This window comes from Urocitellus parryii, chromosome 4 (assembly GCF_045843805.1).
Source record: "Urocitellus parryii isolate mUroPar1 chromosome 4, mUroPar1.hap1, whole genome shotgun sequence".
In the NCBI taxonomy this organism is placed as follows: domain Eukaryota; kingdom Metazoa; phylum Chordata; class Mammalia; order Rodentia; family Sciuridae; genus Urocitellus; species Urocitellus parryii.
The window spans coordinates 210,067,833-210,090,041 of record NC_135534.1 but is presented as its reverse complement, the minus strand read 5'-3'; the positions used below and the strand labels follow the sequence as shown (position 1 = coordinate 210,090,041).

Sequence of the window (22,209 nt, the reverse complement as noted above, 5' to 3'; positions counted from 1 at the left end):
GTGAGTCGGCGCTGGGGCCGGGTCTGCGCCCCACTCCCGGGCCAGGTGCACCCCTCTTCGCTGTTTCCCTGGGGTGCGGACTCCACCTGGGGCTGCAGTGGGAGGGGACTCCCGCCGTCACCGTTTCTGTGTCTGCAGAGTTGAGGTCTGGGACTCACGCCCTTCTCCAGGAACTCAGGTGGCACCACTCCTAAGGGTGCCTGCTTGGTGTCCTGCTTCTCCTGCGACGAAGGCCTGGGGGTCGGCAGGCCAGAGGTCACCTCCCAGCCCTCTCCAGGCTATGAGCCGTTGGTCTTGGGCTGTTGGTAGCTCAAACTCTGGTTCTGGTGCCACTTAGACCTTCAGGTCCTTGGGTCTGAGGTCCTGTTCTCAGGAGCTGGCCTCACAGGCCATGGCACTGTCCTGTCCTCCTCCTGCCCCTCTTGGGGCCTTGGGATTAGAGATGTTTTGCACGTGGTGGCTGGCCCTCTTTCTAGTGGCATTACAGCCCTAAGAGCGTTTTGGATAAGCCTGTCCTGGTGGCCCTGGGCTGGGGTAGGCCTGAGGTCACCTCTCTCCTGCTTTCCCTGGGCTTGCTGTCCAGGGAAGGCTTTCTGATCCCCTGTGTGCACATCCGTGTCCCAGGAGTCCCTGTGCAGCCCTGAGTCCCCTGCCTCCTAGCCTGTCTGCCAGTACCTCTCTGGTCCCCCTTTCTGCCCCCTCCTCCCTTCCTCACATGGCCCTCCCACCCTGTTCCCTCCTGTTCTCCTTTGGCCAGGTGATGACAGTAGGCCCTCCTGCTGGGTGCTGTACTCTCTGCATGTTCTGTAAGCCCCTGGACATCCCAGGGTGGGGGTTGCAATGCACACTGTACAGATAAGGACACAAGGCCTGGGCGGCTCGAGCCAGGCGGCCAGTGCTCACCTTCTAGCAGTCATCTTCCTGAGGCTACAGAGCCACCCCTCTTGTCTGCCTGGGTTCCCTTCACTGCCCATTCCTTCCAGGAGGCCCTCTGGCATCTCCGCAGGTCATTCCACTGTTGGGTGGCACCTCGGCTGGAGCCCAAGTGAAGGGAAATAGAAGTGGTGAGGCCCAAAGCAGCTGGCCCCCCTGGCCTTTCAACCAGCTGGTTGGAATTAGCACAGAAAGTAGAACAAGATATCACTTGTCACCTCTTGGTGGCCAGGGATCTTTTCTCAGTGGTCACACCCAGGGCAGGCTTGTGCTGGACATGGGCCCTGCAAAGACTGTGGCACGTGTGGGCGCCACACTGGTTCTGTGAACTCACAGCCACTCAGAGCACTGGGAAGAGCATTCAAAGAGAAAATATTTGTGCCATCACAGTGGGACCACCAGGCTATACCTTGGCTGCAGGGACACCCAATTCTGTATGAGGGACTGCTGGAGGGACATGCAGGACACTCAGAGTGGCTATCCTGGGAAGGGGACTAGTGGCTGACTTTTGACAAAGTTTGCCAAATGTATTTTCCAACCAGCCCACGAGCCCACGTGATTCCTGTAACAGTGATTTCAAGCGCTGAGCTGGGCCTGGCCTCTGGGTCCTGCGTGCCTGGTCAGGATCATAAGCAGAGAAGGTGTGCTCTCCGGGGCCTGCTGTGGTCCTGGCCAAGGGGTTCAGTGCTCATGGGAGACAACTTAAGAATGGCAGTGTTGTCCTTGACAGGGTGTAACTTGGGGATTCACTGGCCTCTTCTTTAGGGCAGTGAATGCACAGGGCACGGAGTCCCCACCAGCCCCAGCCTGCCCCCTGCCTCTCAGCCCCTCTCTCCTGGGCTCTGCTCTCCAAGTCTGGTGCCTTCCTGGCCGTTCTCCATGTAGTGGCTGTGAGGTCTGTGGGGCAGAATGAATGGCCAAAGCTGCCCCAAGTAGGGTGCTGAATGTCTGCTGGGTCCTTGGACCCTGAGCCAGGTGCAGACTGCAGCCTTCATCTTCTGCGGTCCCCAGTGTAAAGAACACTCTTGGAACTTGACCGTGGAGCTCCCTCAGTGTGCCACCCTCTCTGCCCACCCTCACCTTAGTGCCAGTGTCTGTGGCCCAGCTGGCCTCGCCTGGCCGGGCTGTCTGGTTGAGATGGACCACCTTCTGTTGGACACTACTCTGTGGCCCAGCTGGCCTCGCCTGGCCGGGCTGTCTGGTTGAGATGGACCACCTTCTGTTGGACACTACTCTGTGGCCCAGCTGGCCTCGCCTGGCCGGGCTGTCTGGTTGAGATGGACCACCTTCTGTTGGACACTACTCTCGTGCCCCTTCTCCCCAAGGTGTGGCCTGGGCTGAGGGAACCTGGGGTGGACTTCCAGGCCTGCTCTGTTGGTGATGCCATTGGGGTGGGCAGTCTCTCCAGGGCAGGGGACGTTGCTACCAGCCCCTGTCTGCATGGTGGGCTCTGGGCTATCCCTGGTGAGTGCCTGCAGCCAGCCCCGGGTTTGAGTTTGTGAGTCTGGTGGGGCCGGGGATGGCCAAGGAAGGGGTAGCCTCCGTGGGGCTGGTGCTCGGGCGTCTCCCTGCCTGAGAGCTCCCCTGGCTGGGTGCTGTGTTCCCCCCGGGGTCCCTGTCGCCACATTTCATTCCTCTTTTGCCCAGTTTTTCTGGGCACCCCTGTTCCTCCCTGGGGTGTGAGCAGTGTGGCCATCAGGAACCTCCAGGTGGAAGGGGAGCTGGGCCCGCATGTCTCTACCCTACCCCAACTCAGAGACGTGCCCCCCGCTGTCTCTCAGACCTTTTGGCCTGTCCAGTGGGCTCTGAGCTGTCCCTGGTGAGTGCCTGCAGCCAGCCCTGGTTTTGAGTGACTGGACGATCATGTCCTCCTGGCTGGGGCAGGAGATGAACTGGCCCGGGCCATGGTCCCCTGCCCTACGTGGGCAGGGATCCTGTGGACCTCTGTTTTTTTTTTTTTTTTTTAGCAAATTCTCACTCTCACCAGGCCTGGCTCTAGATGAGGTCATTTGCAAAATATGCCTCCCAGCTGGCCGGGGCTCCCAGTGTCACCTGCAAGTCGCTCATTTGCTGGGGCCAGAGCAGCAGCCCAGCTGCGGCCTTTCTGCCTTTGTAGTTAGAGTGGAGGTCTGGACGCAGCACCCTGGGCAGGGCTCCACAGGCCAGTGAGCGGCACAGGTGTCTGCCATCTGTGAGCATGGCATTCGGGCCCTGGTGTGAGCAGAGGAGGGAACAGGACCCTAACCTCAGGCTTTGCCCACCCAGGGGTCTGTGTGCCGAGCCTGGGCCCCACGGGGTGTTGGGGGGGTGTCAGGTCACCCAGGCTGTGTGACCTTGGTGAATGATCTACCCTCCCTGGGCCCCACCCTGATACTAAGGAACGTCCACTGTGGGTTGTAGGCCCTTGCCTCCTTGCCCATGTAGGCCCCCCTGCCTTGCGGCTGCTGGCAGAGCATAGTCCTGCCCACTGAGCTGCTCCTGGCCCTTTAAGGGGAGGCTGGGCCAGTCCCCTGGGAGGATCCCGGGCACTTTCTCCAGGCCTGGTTTTCAGATCCCAGGGGAACAGGCTGGCTCGGGTCTCTCTAAAGGAATCTTTACCCTTCCCCCCTGCGCTGGGCCCTGGCATCCAGGAGGGCACATGGCCATGGATGGGCTGCCAGCTCCAGGCCCGCCCAGTGCCTGCCTCTGTGCCTGGGAAGCAGGCAGGGCCTGGGCGGGGAACAAAGGGGCCTGAAAGTGCCCTTATATAGTCACTGGGGTGAGCGGCGAGCGCTCCTGCAGGGCGTTCTCCAGGCCTGGCAGCCTGGCCCTGGGGTGGGGGTGGCTTCCTGGGTAGACTTCGGGGAGGGGTGGCCTACCGAAGGCAGCTGGGTCTGGGGCAAAGCATTTGCTTCATTAGTCAGGCCTCAAGGAGTGTTTGTTGACTGAAAATAAAAATCTGGGCCCTGTGTAGTCAGGGCCAAGCACACTGTGAAAACCCCTATTTTTGACAGTTGGAGGCAGGAATATGGCCATTGACCAGGGCCATTAGAACGTTAAGGGCCTACTAGGGAGGCTCGTCAGCAGCCCAGCCCTGGTCCCACACAAGGCTAGTGTCCTCTCATTATGGTGACTCTTGGGTGTCCCCTTCTCCCTCGCACCTTGGGGGAGGGAGGACTTCCGTCCTGGTGTCTGTTCCTGGAGTGCCTCCCCCTCCATTCCTGGCCACTGCCTGGAGTTGCAGCCCAGGCAGGCTCTGGGACTTCTGGTGGTCTTTGGAGGAGGTCGCCCCTCTTGTCTCTGGTCTGCTGGGATCCCCTCTGGCCACAGACTCACTGCCGGCTGGGCTCTGCCCGGGGTTCGTCCTTGGCCTTCCCTTCCTGCTGCTGTGTGCCAAGAAGGGAAGACTGGCCCTGCCGGCGTTCCGACTCCTGCTCTCAGGAATCACAATGTTAACACAGTCTTGCTCCTCTAATCTCCTTTCCACCGCTCTGCTGAGCGCCTTTGTTAAATTTTGTATATTGATACTTTTTGTTGTTGTCAGCAGTTTTTTCTTCCCTTTTTTTTTTTTTTGGATATAAAGCCATTAGGGTGAGAGAAGATTAAAAAGATACATTACAATTAAAATGTTAATGAAATCCGCATCATACAACTTTTGAAGCCCTGCAGGCATTAATCTCGCCTGTGTCCTGTCCATTTAACTTTGGCTATTCTTATTCCACACTGACCCCTGCTGAGAGATTGGTGCTATAATTGGATTTTTTTTTTTCTTATTTATTTTTTAGTTTTCGGCAGATACAGTATCTTTGTTTGTATGTGGTGCTGAGGATCGAACCCGGGCCGCACGCATGCCAGGCGAGCGCGCTACCGCTTGAGCCATATCCCCAGCCCCGGATTTTTTTTTTTAATAAAAAGGAAAAAAAGCTTTCAGGAAAATAGAGGTTGAGTGGTGGGATGGCCCCTCCAGGGAGAAGAGGCCTGCTGGGAGGGGCAGGCCCCGGGGCCCTTGGCTGTGGGACGTGTATTTGGGGTGTGCTTGTGCAGGACAGGGAGCCCAGGGGGCCCAGGAGGCCCGGGGTGGAGGCACGTGCCGCAGGGGGCGCTGTGGTGCTGGCTGAGGGGAGCTGAGTCTGAAGGGTGGGAGTTCCCAGGACCCTCCTGTCTCACAGGAACCCTGGCCGTCAGCCCTGGTGGGCACTGGGGTTTCCAGCAGGGGGGGGGGCGACGGCAGGGTGTCCCCGATCTCCTTCCCTGGCCCTTGTACTTCAGGATTCTGAGGCCACTGGCCCTGCAGAGCCAGGGGCCCCTCAGACTTGGGTGGGGGCTGGGAGGGGGGCTGTGGCTGCCTCCGGGATCTGTGCTGCTACAGACAGGGAGGGGGTGGCGCCGGAGCTGGTCAGGTGGCTGGCAGTGGGCTGCAACAGACAGATTTCACGTCTGCGTGTTTTTGCAACACCTTTCTATAAAGGGAAACATAATTTAAAATATGATTACTTAGTGTTGTAACAGCGCCTCAGCTCCTAGATGCCGAGATCATTATCAGAGTCTGATATTAACTTGCAAAGAATATTATGCAAATTGCCCGCCGGCTTGGGAATCCTCTCGGGATGTGGGCCCAGGCTGGCTCCCAGGGGCTCGAGACCTCAGGGTCCTCCTTCCTCCCCACCGGCCCTCTGCACCCAGGCCTGGGCCCTCGTCGGTGGCACAGATCCCAGAACCTGGGGGAGCAAGCCAGATGGGCCCGCAGAGGCCAGGGGAGCAGGGGAGCCTGTGTCCTCCAGGCCTCGCAGGAACCTTGTGTGCTGAAGACCATCCAAGGTCGTTGCCCACTGTCCTAGGGACCCGGCAGGACCACAGTCATGCCCTGTGATTATGGTGGCCGTGACTGTAACTGGACCTGGGCCCTCGAGCTCCAAGTGCTTGGCAGTCCCTGGAGAAGGGGCCTGGCCTGGCCTGGGTGCAGTGTGCATCCCACTGGCCGATTGACCATCTGGGCTTGGCTGCTTCCAGGGGCCTCAGGGGCCCCCACTAGGAAAGAGCAGGCTGTGGCTTGGGTCTGGTGTGGGAGCTTAGACTGTTCTCTTGGTGGGCTTGTCTCTCACATCAGCCCTTCCAGCTGGTCTTGGTGGGTCATGCAGTCTGCCCACTAGCAGGTTGCTTCCCAGAGCTCTGTCCTATGCCAGCCGAGTCCCACAGAACAAGTTCAGGGCCCAAAGGCCCTGACTCTGTGTAGCAGGAGGACCTGTCTGTGGATTCTCAGGAATAGTGTCCACCTGGTGACCATAAAAGCCAAATAGTCCCCAGGTACACTCACCTGGCTAGGCCAGGGCCTGGACAACAGGGACCTGCCTGGGATGCTGCAGCCCCTGGCAGGGAGGAAGGGAAAGGCCCTCTCTCCCTGGTATACCTCAGATGGGGAGCACAGGGCTCTTGGGGCAGCTGGGGCTGACCAGAGCCTTGGCATGGATCCTGCTCTCCTGTCCAGGGCTGCCCTACGCTGGGCGGCTGTGCCTTCAGAGCCAGGGTCCTCTTCAAGGCCTCCTGCTGTGGCCCCTGAGCCTCAGTCCTTCCACCTGTGCAGTGGGCAAGCAGACCATGAGCTCGGACCACTTTCTGGTCAGCAGAGTCACTGGCTGGGGCTGACTCACAGTTGGCTGTGGGGACAGCACCTTGTGTCCTCTCATGGGGGTGTCCCAACCTGCTTTTCCTTGCTGCAACTTGACTGGATGTCACAGTCCTGCAAGCTCGTTCCTCTGCTGCTGTGGCTTGTGTTCCCGCCCACTCTGCAGGTCCATGGGGTTTGCGTGTGTGCACATGACCTGTGATAGGGCCCTGGCATTGTGAACGCCCGGGGTGAAGAGCTGAGAGCCTTGGGGGGCAGAACGTTGATCTCCCAGGGACTCCCCTAGTCCTGGAGGCCAGAAGGCCAGCTAGGTGTCTGCAGGGCGGAGCCCTCTGGAGGGACCTCTCCAGCTTCCCAGGCCCCTGCAATCCTGGGCTCCCAGGCTGAGGCAGCCTCGCTGCAGCCTCTGCTGCACTGTCCCAGGCCTCTCCCTGCGCTGTCTCCACATCCCTCTTCCGTTTTGCCCTCAGTGCTGGGACTGGACCCAGCATCTGCTCAGACCCATCACTGAGCTACACACCGGCCAGATCCCTCTCATGAGGACCCCCATTGTCGGATTTGGGGCCACACTTGATGCAGGAGGATCTTGTCTCAAGACACTCAAGTGTATCTGAGTAAGGTCCTATTTGGAGGGTCTGGGTGGATGTGAAGTTCTAGGGACACTTTTCAACCCAGCACGGAGGGGGACAGAAAACTTTAGTGCCTGGACGGCTGCTGGCGCCCATCATGGTGTTGCAGCCAGATCTGGGTGATGGGGCCGCTCTGCCAAGCCCTGCCAGGCCACTGTGGGCAGTGCAGGGTGGGTAGTCGGGCGGGAACTTTTTAGGAACCCGGCTGGGGAGAGCCAGGGGTTGTGGGCTGGAGACGGGGCCCAGTCTTGTAAGTTTTGAGATGGGAGAGGCAGGGGTGGTGTTGATCGTCATGACTCAGTTTATGTGAGTCTGTGTCATTTGAAGTGGCCTGGAAGCCAGTAGTGTGTGGGTCACAGTAGAGCCCTGGGCACCGTGGCAGCTCAGGGCCGGGCAGTGGACTGTGGCCACAACTTCCAGGCAGGTGGCTGTAGGGAGGGCCAGAGGATGTGATATCCTTGGGCCCAACCAGTCTGGGCTGTGGGGAAACCCAGTCTGGTCCTGGCCCCCCAGAGCCAGGCTGGGTGTCGTCCGGGCCAGCAGGCAGCCTCACCTGCCTGAGCATGTGGTGTTGACGAGGGTAGGCCCTTCCTCCCACACACCTGAGGAGCAATGGCAGGCCTGGTCCCCAGCTCTTCCACACTCATGTGGCCGACCAGCTGGTGAAAGACTGAAGCTGGGGGCCCCTGAGGTCCTGGGAGGATGCCCTGGGGTTTAGTTCTGGGCACTCATCAATCCTTCAAGACTGGGAAAGTGGGAAGCCCCCCACAGGTCCTCCTGGGAAGCCTTGGGGTGGCCAGAGGTACCCCTCTATCCCAGCCCTGCTGCCTGGCACAGGGCCCCTCCTGGGAGTGTGGGAGGCTGGCAGCTGCCCTTGCTGCTCAGGAGACTCAGGGTCCGGCTGCTTCCAAGCATCACTTCTGAGGGTCTTTGCCCATGATGTCCACCTACCAGGAGAGGATCACCCACTGACATCACACCAGCCTGCATGTGTGACGGGGACACTGTCGCTCAGCCGTGAGGAGGGTGTCTCCCTGGTGCTGGCGTTGGACAGGACTGAGCCCCGTATGATCCTCATCACGAAGGGGGCTGTACGAGGAGGGAAATGAGGGAACTCCGCTCAGCTGCTCGGGAAGTGGTGTGTGTTTCTCCTTTGGGGAGAGGGAGGGGTGCAAGCCAGGGTTGTGCTGCCCGCTGGGCCACTAACAGGTGCCCGATTGGGAGTCAGGGCAGGTCTAGGCCTTTCTACCGCAGCTGCAGGAGGGGCACTGTGGCAGACGAACCTGGTTGGTCAGTAGCAGTGGGGCCTGGGGTGCTGGGGTCTCCCGCAGCTCGGCAGCACCCACCAAAGTGCCTGAGCTCTTGATGTTTGGGGGGACCTTGAGGCTGGGCCCAGGCTCGGTGAAGGAAGACACTCCTGGGTGACGGTGACGCTCAGCATTAGTCCCACCCTGTGCATGCTGCCCCCACTCCTCATGGCGGGAGGAAGCTTCAGAGGCCAAGCCCCTGGCTCAAGGCCACAGAGCAGAGAGGCAAAGCAGACACTTGAACTCGGGATGTGGCCACAGGGCCTGGCCACCCCTGATGCCCCAGAGGAGCAAGGCCTAGGGAGGCAGGCAGAGGGGACCTCCTCAAGCCCCGTCCCGACATGGCCAGGGTCCTGAGCACTCACGGTCTTAGTGGTGAGCTGGCTCAGAGTCTCTGCAGGCCACAACAGGCCACCGGTCTTTGGAGGAATGTCTGCTACCTGCTTCTGGCATCTCGTGGAAGGGAAGCAAGGCCCCGAGAGGTCAGGTGGCTCCACAGTTGGGCAGCAGAGCAGCTCTAGAGATGGCTCCACCCCTGGTGTTTTGGAGCTCTGAAGGTGCCTTGGAGTCCAGGCCCTGCCGTGGTTTGATGAGCCAGGTCCTGTAAAGGCAGCAGGAGTCCAACAGGCTGTGGCCTGCTTGCTGGCCACCCTCCGAGCCCTCCTCATGCCCTGGTATTGCCTGGTCACCTGGGCCAGGGCCATAGGCCTTCTGTAGCTGTCTCGGGACAGAAAAGCAGGGGCCCTGCTTAGGCTTAGGCTCCTCCTCACCTGAAGTCTGCTTTTCACAGTAACCATGACAGAGTGGAGAGGCTGAGCCCTTTCAGAGATGCAGCAGCTCTGATGACAGCCACTGGTTTCCAGGAAGCATCACGAGGGAGGTCCGGTATAGCTCGAGGTGAAGTGGACTCTCGTGCCAGCTTCCCAGGCAGCCCAGGCAGGGGGAGCCAGCCGAGCGTCCAGCTCTCTCACGGTTGCGGAGCAGAAGAGCTGCGCGAGTCAGGCACCTGTCCCTGGCCTGGCTGGCTTCCCCTGGGGAGTGGGGTGGGCTGGTCATTCCATTGACTCCTCCAGCCAAGCACAGGACGCCTACCCTGCCTGCAGAGCCAGGTGCTGGTCAGGCCTGGCCGTCAAGGTCCCCATTTGCCCAGGCCTCCTTCCTTTGGGGACTCTTCCCTGGGCCCCTCTTTGGTTCTGGGATATATGAACTGTTTCTTTGCCTCCTTGACCCCAGGCCTGAGGTGTTTTAAAGTGTCCCCATGCCCTTGCGGCAGAGGGCACAGTCAAGGTCTGTCCCAGGCCCATGTCCTCCTGGCCTGGGCACATGGACAGGGTCTGTGGTGATTTCGGTTTCTTTCCTGCACTCCTTGTGCCTCCAGTGGGATCCGAGGTTGACTCTCAGGTCCCTTTCCCTGGGACACCTATCTGATCTCCCCCAATTCCCCCAAATCAGGTAAGCGCACCACACAGATTGTCTGCTGAGGGTCACGTCCATGCCGTGGGCAGGGTGGTGGAGCTGGTGTGCTGGCAGACAGCTGGCCTTGCTGACCTACTGCAGTGGCTGCCTCTTCCACGCCCTGGAACCTGGACTGGGTTCTGGATGTCCTGCAGTGAGGTGGCCCAGGCTCAGAGAGGAGCGGACATGGATGTGGTGTTGGGGAGGCTTCCGGAGAGGGCCCAACTCAGCTCAGGCACCACCCCCTGTTGCGGCTTGGCTGCACCCCAGGGTCCGCATGGTCGAGTTGTTGGCTTTCGCAGGGCTTGGCGGGGTGTCCTACAGGTGATGTGATGCACAAACAGCCCGGCACCTGTGAAGTGCTGTCCCTGCAGCCCCAGGCAGCAGTCCTTCCTAGCACCCCAGCTTTGGGAGGCCCCAAAGCGGAGCCAGCGGCCCCACCATAGCCTGGCTCTGGCCCAGCCCGGGCTCTGTTGGGAACCTAGATTTTAGACTTCCTCTTTTCTTTCTTTTCTCTTCCCTTCTCTTCTTTCTTTCTTTCTTTCTTTCTCTCTTTTCTTTTCTTTTGTTGTTACTGGGGGTTGAACTTGAGTGCTTTACCACTGAGCCACGTCCCCAGCCTTGCTAAATTGCTGATGTTGGCCTCCAACTTTGGATCCTCCTGCTCAGCCTGCCGCATGCTGGTATCGCAGGTGTGGCCCCCGTGCCCAGCTTGGATTGTAGACCTTCTTGGCTTCCTGCCATCCCCCAGTGGCCTTGAGCTGCAAGATTTCTGTAACTTCCCTCTTCCTAGCTACAGAAAGGGGGGGCTCGAGACCCCCCATTTGTGTGATACCGCCCCATTCCAGGGCTCTGATGGCTGCTCGGACCTCCAGAGAAGCAGGACCTGGGATCTCACTTGCCCCGGGCAGGACGTGCACCTGAGTGGCTTTCTGTACCCTAAACTAATATAGCGTCTGCTTTTTTTTAAAGCCATGATTGAAGTCAAATTAACATATTTACCTTTAGTGCTCCCTCGGGAACTGTTAGGGAATCGGAGAGGTGCGGCGTCTGTGGCACCGGCGACAGTGACGGGGACGTCAGCTCCCATGGGGACAGGTGCTCCTGCCTGAGCCACCCAGGGCTCCATGCTGCTTGTGGTACTCCTGTGAGCTGTGAGCTCAGGGTCCAGGAGGGGTGCATGCAGTGGGCCGTGGCAGTGCCTCCCTGTGTGGCTGACCCCGCAGGCCCCACCTGTCCTCCAGGTTTCCTTGTGCCTTGCTGTCCTGTGCTCTGGCAGTGGTGTGTCTGCTGGCCCAGGAGAGCTTTCCCCAGAGTCCCGCTGGTGCAGTTCCAGGGCCGAGGGTGAGACGTGCCCATATCCTCCCCTGTAAGGTGGGCCGTGGCATCACCCCAAGTTTTTCAAAGGCTCACACAGAGGCATGTGGCCAGGAGCTTCAGCCTCAGCATCACTGAAATAGGTGGTTGAAGAAGGAATGTTGGGCGAAGGTGGGTGTTCAGTTAGTTACTAAATTGCTCAGTGTCCCTTAGAGTGGGAAGATCAAGTCCACTGGGCTCTCTTTGCCAGTAAACAGAAATCATTTGCATCTTTTGGGCACAAATCTTAGAGTGTGGAGCAAAATCTGAGGAGGCCAGTCCCTGGGGAGTGGAGCCATCCAGCAGCTACAGTGGACCGCGCCCATGCCCTGGGCCTCATTTTCACATTTTTGATAACTCTCTTTAGCAGTGACTCTTCATGTTCACAAATGATCTCCAGGTACAGTTTGGGGACATGTATCTGTCTAGTCTGTGACACAAGGTGGCTGGGGCAGCTCCAACAGTGTCCCCTTGTTCCAGGGACAGTGCTCTTGCTCTTACTGGATCTTCCATCCCGAGTGTGGGAGCCCAGGCAGGAGACCCGTCTGCAGTGTTCACCAACGGGCTGCAGGTGTGGTTGAGCTGTCCCCCCCACAGCCTGTGCGCCTCCCAGGTGGCTCTTCCTGCCTGCTGGAAGGCGGGTGCTGGGATCCAGTGCAATGTGGACACCCTGGACTGGGGTCAGGGGAGAGGCCTCCACCACATCATCGTGGCGCCCTGGTGTGGTCCTGACTGTGCCAGCAGTTTGTCCAGCTGCTTGTGATATGAAGAGGGGAGGCGCTCTGTGCACCTCCACCAAGAGCCATGTTGCTGCCAGAGCCAAAAGCTTCCAGGAAGGTTCATTTCTGAATTCTGGGGCTCAGGAGGACAGGACGCTGGGCAAAGAACTTTTCATTTAGTCTTGGAAGTGAAGTTGCTTCTTGGAGGCCAGGGATGGTCTAGAGGGAAAGGTCTGGCTTTTCTTCCCCATTATTCCAAAAACAGGCATCCATAGGACAGCTAGCCTGGTCAGTGCTTGGCTATGGTCAGCAGCCCCTGGAATGCTGGCCTGGACCAGGAGGTGTCCTGGGGACCTTGTGTCCTTCCCTGGTGCTGTGTGACAGTTGTCTAGTGTCTCCAGGGGGAGGTTGCAGGTCAGCACACCTGATGTGGCCCGCCCACTGAGGCCCAGGGCCCTCCCTCACTTTCTGCCTGTGGACAGAAGGAGGGACTCATCTCCCAGGGATAGGGTGGAGGCAGTCAGGTCTGCAGCGAGGGCCTGCCTTAGCTGACGGAGGATTCCATCGCTGACCCCCCCCCCAGAGTGAGCTCGGGGGCACACAGTGTCTGTCCCACAAGTGGCCCTGGGGGGACCCGCGCCTAGGAGGCTCTGCAGCCCTCGGGGCTCCTGCTCTGCGTGGGTCTCACGAGGCTGACCGGGACCTAGCTGGTGCTCCTGTTCCTGAGTGTTTAGGAGCGGGCATGGCCTCTGGGAGCACAGCGGATGGTGAGAGGCACGGTCCGGCACAGTCCAGCCCTGTCCACTCCGTGTCTAGCGTCTGTGTGGGGAAGGCGCATGGATATCGGAGAGACCTGAGGTGGGGAGGTAGTCCCATCCGCCAAGACCAGCAGGTGGCTTTAGGTGGCCTGCGTCCTCAGGCAGGGACGGTAAGTATTGAGGGGTCTTGCGGAACAGAATGCCCGAGGACTCCGAACCTGAGCTTAACCTTGACTTCTGAACCCGGGGTGCCCTACCACTAAGGTACACCCGCTGCCCCCACCCAGTTGCCCAGGCATCCCGCTGTGGCCCATGCCTGGCCGAGGACTTTGAGCTTGTCATGTGGTTGGTGCAGAGGCCGCTCTGGGGTGTCAGGCCCAGCTTTCAGGGCGGGAGGGAAAGAGCACCTGCTGCCCCGTCGCTGCCGGCTGCGAACCCCGAGGCCAGCAGTGGTTCGGAGCGGAGACCCCGTGTCCATCGTGGGGAGCGCCATGGCATTCGCCCAACCCTCCACGTCCTCCTCAGACCCGTCCCTTGTCCCTCGTGCGGGTGAACCGGCCGCGCGCTCGGCAGGCCTGCGGCTTCCCATTCACCGCCAAGCCTCTCATCTGGTCGCAGGCTCTTTCACGTTTGGAACGACCCTTGGCTTCACTTGAGGACAAAGCGCCTCTTCCCCTTGATGAGCAGAGCGACTCTCCGAGCTGCTCTGGAGCTGCTCTGGCGCACGGCCGCCCCCGCTGCCCCCTGCAGCTCCCGCCAGCGCCCCGTTTCATCCCTTTTAACTTCTTAACTTCCCAGCTGACCTCTCTGGAAAGAGGGGTGAGGTGGCATGAGGAAGGTGGTGGGGCTGCTTGTCTCGCAGCGGGGCCTGGGCACGCAGGCACGCAGGGAGCACACTGCACACGGTACCCTCCTGCAAAAACAGAGAACTCACGTGTGCACATAGCACACATGCATGCCACACATGCACCCCAGCTGTGTGTACACACATGCCACACACATGGCACCACGCAGTGCAGACACACCACGTGTCTGCCAATGTGCACACAGGACACTGTGTATGCCCACGCAAGTCACACATGTCACATACACACGCCCACATGTGCACATATGCAAGGGAATTGAGGACGCACATGTACAACACATGTGTGCCTGCACTCACAGGCCACACAGGTGACCTTTAAATCTTGTAAGAGTGACCAGAAACCTGTTGGTCTCATCTGTGATTTAAAATAAATAAATAAGTAAAAGCTGGTTTTAAAATTTGACTTGCTGACCAGTGTGCTCCTGCACTTACAAATCACCCAGGTATGTAGACATTGATCATTATTGATCTAGAACCAATACCACTGGGGTGTTAGGCCCAGCTTTCAGGGCAGGAGGGAAAGAGCAGCTTATTAAACTAAATAAGGATCTTGAAAATTTTATTTTAAGTTGGCCCACCACAGAGTAGACAGGTACTTCTCTAAAACAACAACAACAAAAGGAAAGATCGGACACAGTGGTGTGTCCATGCAGTGGAGTCTTCCCTGATACGGGGTGGGCACTGGAAGTGGTGATTGCTCTTTGTGACCTAGTGTGCCGGGGGGACCCAGGGCTTGTGCCTGCCCTGAGCTCCTCCCCAGCCCTTGGTGTGAGTTTCATGGTGTGTGGGGTTGTATCTCACTGAAGCTGTTTTAAAGAAAGGAAAGAGGAAGGCACGGGAGGGGGAGAGAGGGAAGAGGGCATCCTCTCCCACAGCGGTGTTTTCTCCAGTTAATTTCTAGGTGTGCAGTGGCGTCTCACTGTGGCTCAAATCTGCATTCCTGCCTACCAGCGTGCCAGCACCATCATTTGCCTCCTGCAGGTCCTTTCTTTTTATTTCTTTCTCCTTTTTCTCTTTTTGGTTCTGGGGATTGAACCCAGGGGTACTCTACTGGTGAGCCACACCCCCAGCCCTTTTTATCTTATTTTGAGACAGAGTCTTGCTGAGTTGCTGAGGCTGGCCTCAAACTTGCACTCCTCCTGTCTCAGCCTCTCAAGCTGCTGAGATGACAGCCGTGCCCACCATGCCCAGATTTGTAGGTCCTTTCTTGTGAAATGTCCCTCACGCTGTCTGCCATCTGCTGACTGGACTGTATGTCCCTGGTCAGGCTTGAGGTTCCCATGTCACCTGGACACTAGCCCTTTTCAGGTCATGTGGCTTAGCTCTGTTTTCTCTCTCAGGCTGTATCTTACCTTTTCATCCTCTTAACTGGGTCTTTTGCTGAGCAAAAGCTTCGTGTTTTGGTTTGTCTACATTTAACATTTCGCTTTGTGAGTCCGTTTTCATGAGTGCTGGCAGTGCGCGGTCCGGGGCCAGGGTGTGTTGCCGAGCCAGCCCTCTGCTCCTGACCCGCTGTTGCCCCCCTGCAGAGGACTCAGCTGGGGCTGGGGCATGGCTCAGGGCAGTGCTTGCCTGGCGTGCCTGGGTGCTGGCTTCTGTCCCTACGTGGCATGTTTGTGAGGGTTTGTTCTGGGGTTTTCTGTCCTGATCCCCAGATGCGCCTGCCTTTCTGTCCAGAGCACACTGCATGATTACTGCGGCCATAATCCATCTTGAAATCAGAAGCATTGTCCCTCCCATCTCAATCTTTTCCCAGTTGTCTTGGTCATTGTGATCACTTTGCCTTTTCAAAGAACTTTATTTACTTACTTCTTTAATTTTTTGATGCCTGGACAGGGACATGAATCATATGGTTTATTTTATTTATTTATTCATTTTGCAGTGCCGGGCCTCATGTATGCTAGGTACTCTACCACTGAGCTGCACCCCCAGCTGAATTTTAGAGTTATCTTGTCTATATCTACAAAAAGCCTTGCTGGGTTTTTTTTTTCCCCCTGAGACAGGTTTTCACTGTGTTGCCCAGGCTGGCCCCCAACTTCAGGGCTCGAGCAGCCCTCCTGCCTCAGCCTCCCGAGTAGTGGAACTGCAGGTACCAGCCACCACAGCTGGCTGTCTTGCTGGAATCCGACAGGAGTTGTGTTAAACCTGTATATCAATTTGGAAAGAACTGGCATCTTCTGACAGGTCTTCTGTCCATGAATATAGTGCATTTCCAATGATTTACGTATCAATTTCTTTCTTCAGCACTGTGCGGTTTCCTACATACAAGCCCGAGACCTGTTCGTATTTGCTCTTTGTTTTTCGGAGTGATTGTAGAACTCTGTATTGTTAATCTTGGTTCTTGCTAACCCAAGGAACACCGCAGTTCGACCTGTATCCTGTGACCTTGAGAGACGAACCTGCAGTCAGTTGTAGGAGTGTTCACAGGTTCCTTGGGGTTTCCTGTGCAGGCCTCTGTGTTGCCTGCAGTTGGGGACAGCCGCAACTCTCTGCTCCCTCGTATTGCCTGGCCCCTAGCTACAAGGCGCAGCCCCCTCCTGGTAGAGTGGTGGCATATCCTGGCCACACTCCCGTCTGAAGGGGAAAGCACTGGTATGGGATTTTTCTGATGAAGTTTTCATTTTCCTTTTTCTTTATTTTGAAGATGGGGAATCTCGCTCTGTTGGCCAGGCTGCTCTCAAACTCGTGAGCTCAAGTGATCCCCACCCCAGCCTCCCAGCTCATAGTTTTAAATCTACCAATTTGTCTCTTTTGCGGGGTGTTGGGGATACAGCCAGGCCTCTTGAATACTGTAGCCAAGTACTCCTCCAGAGCCCCTCAGGTTCTGACTTAGTCTTCCTGATGGCTAGTGATGTCGAGCATTTCCCTCGTGCGTTTGGAGATCCTTGTGTTCTCTGGGGATCTCTCTTCCGGTGCTTTGCTTAGTGTTAAGTAGGGTCACCTGTCTTTTCATTGCTGTCCAGAGTTCCCTCTGTGTCCTGGCCGCCAGCCGTCAGCCTGGATGGAGAAACATAATTGGCAGATGTTCCCTCCCATTTTTAAATGTCTCTTCACTTTTTTAAATATTTTTTTTTGGTTGTAGATGGATACAGTATCTTTATTTATTTATTTTATGTGGTGCTGAGGACCAAACCCAGTGCCTCACACGTGCCAGACCCCAGCCCCAGCCTCTCTCTTCACTTTCTTGGTGGTTTCCTTTGACATCATCAAGGAACCTTATTTAATTTTGATGGAATCTGAGCTATCTATTCCTCCCCATTGTGGCTTGTGCTTTTGGTGGTGAGTCTCAGAATCCAGGGTCAAGACTCACCCTCTGTTTTCCTGTAAGAGCTCTGTGGCTTCAGCTCTTCCATTTGGAGCTATGGTCTGTCCTGAGTTGATCTTGGTGTGGGTCCTCCTTCCTTTCTGCATGTGGAGACCCTCTGGTCCCATCGCGACCACGTCCTGAAGACTCCCTGTTGGGTGGACTTGGCTTCCTTGTTCAGTCAGTTGACTGGGGACATGTGAACCAATTCATAGAGCAGCTCCAGCCCATTGAGCTGTGTCTGCTCTTACATGAGCCTGCGCCATCTTGGTCGCTGTGGCCCATGGGGAAGTGTGAAGGCTTTGACCTCCCAGGAGTCTTGGGCCACTCCTGATCCCAGAATCTCCATATGTACTGAGCTTCAGCGGTCTCTCTGTATAGAGAAATTGGCTGGCATTTCGAGGGGGGTGGCACCAGGTCTGCAGATAGTTGGGGAGTGCTCCTACTCAAAGGTACTCGGCCCTCCCATCCACCTTGACCCTCCAGTGAAGTGGGGTGGGGCGGGGTGGTGAGGTGGGGGGCAGATGTCTGTTCTTGCTGGAGCTTGAGGTCCAGTCCCATAAGATCGGGAAGGCCTCATGCAGTTGCTGAGGGCGTTCACATGCAGTGTTTGGGGGTTTTGTTTTTGAGATGGGGGTCTCAGCATGGTCTGTGTTGCCCATGCTGGCCTCGAGGTCCTGAGCTCCAGCGATCCTCCTTCCTCAGCTTCCTAAGGAGCCGGATGCTGGCGCGTGCATCATGTCTAGCTTGCGTGAGCATCTTCATGTGTTGGGTGCTTTGTGTTTTCAGATTGGAGGGATTTGGGTCGACATGAGAACTGTTTTTGGGCAAGTCATGCCTAGTAGAGCTCTCTGTTCTGACTTTCTGAGCTGGAGGGTTGGGGCCTGCAGATGCACCTGGATACAGGTGCTGCACAGGCCCCTCTATTTCCTCCAGCCCATGCCTCTCCTCCAGGAGACTGTGGCCCAGCAGAATTCTAGGCTGGTCCTTCCTGGCCTCTGTGGGGAGAAGGGCTGATCCCAAAGGGACCTGGTGGGCTGAGCTTCTGGTGTGCAGGGGAGGGGATACTGTCCAGGGGATATCTCCCCACACCTGCAGCCCCTGAGGGGAAGGTCTGTCCCATCCTAGAATGCGATGGTACCAGGGCCCTGTCCCCACCCATGGGGTGTGGCCTCAGGCCCGGGGACACGGGGCCTCTCCCGACCTCTGTATGCCTCCTGGGCAGACCCTTGCTTCCCCCTTGCCCTCCACCAGTCTCCTGGCCCCAGGTCTCAGAGGCTGGCTGAGTTGCAGAGGCTTCCAGATGCAGACGGAGATGTCCTGCAGAGGAGTCCCCCAGGGACTGCGGGGACTTGGAGCCCCTCCTATGTCTTTGATTCCTTTCACTCAGGAGTGACTAGTTGCCATATTGTCCTGCCCCCTCTTGCACCCTTGAAACCTGATGGGACTGTGAGTGCCTGGTGGCAGGGCAGGGTCTCTGCAGGTCCTGGCCCTGGTGACGAGGTCACTGGCCTTGGAGGCCAGCAGGCCTGGACCTGATCCTCGGGGGCCATACACAAGGCCTCCCATTCACTGTGGCTGCTCTGCCCATCCTGGTGGCCTGCTTATCCCTGCCAAGTCATTTCTTGCACCTTTTCTGGGGACCTGGGTGTGACGGCCCTGCTGCCCGCCTGTGAGCACCACACGGAGTGGAGGCTGGGGCTCAGCCCTCGCCCTGCCGAGGCTGAGGCAGTGGGGATGCGATGGTCCTTCTGCAGCAGGGCTGGGCCAGGCTTAGGCCAGGGAGGGTCTTCTGAGCCCTGGGCCTGACCCCGTGGGAGAGGACCGTGAGCGAACTGTCCGCTGCTAGGACTACCAGGCCGTGAAAGCCGCGCATCTGTATTTATGGACTTTATTTTTCATGTCAGTAACTAGCCTTTACGTCCCCTGTTTAAAGTAGCCGGGGCGCCCCAGGTGCTCCCCGGGATCCCAGAGCCAAGTGCGGACCCTGGCCCTTTCCTCTGCAGTCCTGGTTGTTGTGAGAGCACTTGGGGAGACTTGGGGTTTGTGGTTGAGACTCCCACGCCCGAGCACGAGAACGATTATGTGCAGCTTTTATTTGGCCCCTAGGATTCTTGCTGCATTATCCGTATTTCCTTTAATTTGTGGGATTTCTAGTAAATGGGCTTAAAAATAGTTCTGGGCATGTTGCCAGGGCAGATGCGGGCAGCAGGCGTCTCTGCGCTTCCCTCTCCAGTGGCGAGTGGGGTAACCCCCGTGTCACTCATGCCTCCTGCAAGTCCCCGGAGGTGGCCCGCCCGCACACCCCAGGGGGCAGGTGCAGCTCCCCACTCCTGGACAGGAAGTCAGGTTGGGTCTTGGCTGCAGCCCAGGGACTGGGACAGCGTGGGACATGAGGAGTGTGTGGAGTGCCCTGAAGGTGGGCAGCAGGGCCGGTGGGTCAGGGTCTGTGGGAGGGGGTAAGGATGGGGCCCAGTCCCCATGGGACTATGACAAGATGGGGCTGAGCAGAGGGCTGGGGAGGCCTGGACACACGTGGAGAGGAGCTAGACTTCTTTCTGGAGCTGTCCCTATGGCCAGCTGAAGACCCTGGCCGTGGTATGACAAGGGTGTTCCTGGGGCACAGACCCCTGGCATTTGCTGGAAAAGAGACATGGCCGGTTTTTAATGTGCACAGACTCCAACAAGCCCCTCCCCTAAGGTCTCTGAGCCACCCCCCCAATGAAAGGTCCCCCCACACCTGCAGGCTGTCCTCCCTGGGCCCCCTCAACTCTTCCCAGCTTCAGGAGTGGGCGTGGCCTCTCGTGCACAGCCCCGAATTCCCTGCTCTTGTGAGCTGCTGATCCCGACCCCTCGGGGCCCTGCTTGTACTGGGCCTGGGTGGGTGTGTGGACCCTGAGCTCGTCAAGTTCCTGGCCTCAGCTCTGCTGGCCCCTTGGGCTACTCTGGCCTGAGGGTTCAGATGTGTCCATGGTCCCAGGACACCCAGTACCACCCACGGGTTGGTGCCACATGCCGTGCACATGTTGGGGGCATGCCGACTGGCCCATCCCTGTCCTGGAGCCTTCCATCCTGAAGGTGCTCATCATGTCTCCTCGTAGGCAGGAGGGAAGGGCCAGAGCCAGGGCACCAGGCCTCCTGCCCAAGCAGGGCTCCCACCCTGCAGGGCAGTGCCCTCTTTGGGGTGGGGCAGGGTAGGTGACTGACCTGCCACAGCCCCTGTGGCCTTCAGTGGCTTGGCGCTGTGCCCAGAAGTGCTGCCTGGCTCCTCACCCGGAGCCGGGCAATGCCTAGAAGTGGCATCCCAAATCTCTGCTGCCTATGCGTCAAGTCCTGGAGGGGGGGAGCCTGGGTCCTGTGGACACATCCTGGGGCAGCTGCCTGCGGCTCCCACCTGAGCCAGCACCTGGCACCTACATGGGGGAGGTGCTCCTCACAGGCCTGATGCCAGGAGCCCCGGGGTAAGGGCAGGATGGGGGTGAGGGCAGGATGGGGGTGAGGGCAGGATGGGGGTGAGGGCAGATGGCCTTCAGGCACATTCACGTTGCTCTGCTCTCCAGCAGGCTCCTGCTTCAGGGGTGAAACAAGGGTGAGGCTGGTGTACCCAGGGTTGGGACCTGGTTCATCTGGGCCACTGTCAGCAGCAGCCACCTTGCTAGGGGCTCAGGGGTGGGGGCGGCTCCTGAGTGGTAGCCTTGTCTCAGCATAATCCCCCTCCACCGCCACCAGTGGCTGATTTAGTGCTCCTGTGTTGGTCTGATTTACATTAGATTTTTAAGCATAATTAGAAATGCAGGGATCTTTGTGTCTTACCTCGCCTCTGACTATTTATGGCACGATATGCAGATGGGGAGAGCCATGAATATTAAACAGGGGTGTGCTGGGAAGCCGTGGGGAATGAGTGGTGACCCAGGGCCAACACTGGCCGGACACCTCCCTGTGCCCACCTCCTGCAGCACCTGGGACCTGGCTCCTGGCCCCACATGGGGAGGGTCAAGGTCACAAGCTGCTCTGGGACTCCTGCAACCCACAAGAGATGGGGAGAGCAGGGCGAGCTCCTGGGCCTCCTCGGCCTGGACCACCCCTGCCCTTCTGCCCAGTGCCTGCTGGAGCTGGAGACCCGCTTCAGCAGGTGAGGGCGGCAGGGCCGTGTGCACATGGGGCTGGTGCTGGCTTTTTAAGTTATTAAACTGTGCCCAAGGGAGACACTCTTCAAGCTTATGTTATTTAAATTACAAATACGGGTGAGGGAGATGTCGGCTCTTCTCAAAACACTGCTTAATTCTTTGGAAACCTTCTGAGCGGTTCTGTGGCTCGGGGGATTCCTCATGGCATGTGGACTCCGAGGTCCACAGGGCTGGGCCAGCAGGGCTGGGGGTCGTGGCAGGGGGCCATGGGCTCCTGTGGCAGTCCCCAGCCCACTGCCCTCCTGCTGCGGGTCCCACTGGGCCTTATTTCCCACCCACCCACCCGTGTGAAAGCCAGAGTCCTGTGAGGGGTGCAGGCAGGTGTCCTGGCAGGGGGTGTGCCTTGGGCGAGACGTGGCTGTCTAGAGGTGCCACCTGCTTGCCTTGTTCTCCACGGGCATGGAGTTTGTCTGGGCCACACACACGCCAGACTGGACTCTCAACAGAGCTGACCCCTGAGACCAAGTGCTGTTGAATTTGAGATGCTGCCATCCATGGGTCTCGGCCCAGCCTGCTCCCAGACCTGTTGTCCTGGGGCTGTTGACACCCAGCAGGGGCCAGTGATGGAACTGTCCAGAGGCCCTGTGCTGGGGCAGCTAAAACACCCACATGCCCATGTGCCCTCCTGGCCAGTTGTGTCCCTTCTCTCTGAAGACGAGTGCAGACCCAGGGGGAAGATTGATAAGCACATTTTTGAATTTGCAGCTTCTGGCAGGCTGCCCTTCTCCTTCTGGAAAAAAGAAAAAAGAAAAGAAAAAAAAAAAAAAAGCTTTCCAGGCAGACATTTGTTGGTGCAGTTAGAACCGGCTTTTACGGTCGACGCTGGTCCAGGCCTGTGGTCGGGTGGAGACTGCCCAGGGGCCGCTGAGGGAGACGCCGCTGCCTTGCCGCCTGGCTCCTTACGGGCAGCGCAGCCCCTCCCAGGCTGGACAGCCCCGTCCAGGGCTTGGAGGCCGGCCCGTCTCCCAGGACCTGCAGCTGGGGAGGCCTCGGTACCTGCTTTTCTTTTCCCAGCGCAGAGTCCAAGGTGGATTCTCTGCAGTGGAGTCCTGGGGACCTCAGGCAACCGTGGTCTCACTTGTGCAGGAAGGTGT

The 22,209-nt window shown here is 58.3% G+C and overlaps 1 protein-coding gene across 2 annotated transcripts in view; it reads left to right on the top strand.

The window, feature by feature from the left end:
* Nacc2 (NACC family member 2) overlaps window positions 1-22,209 on the top strand; it is a 61,297-nt gene that overhangs the window by 573 nt on the left and 38,515 nt on the right. The gene's annotated exons all lie outside the window — the stretch shown is intronic.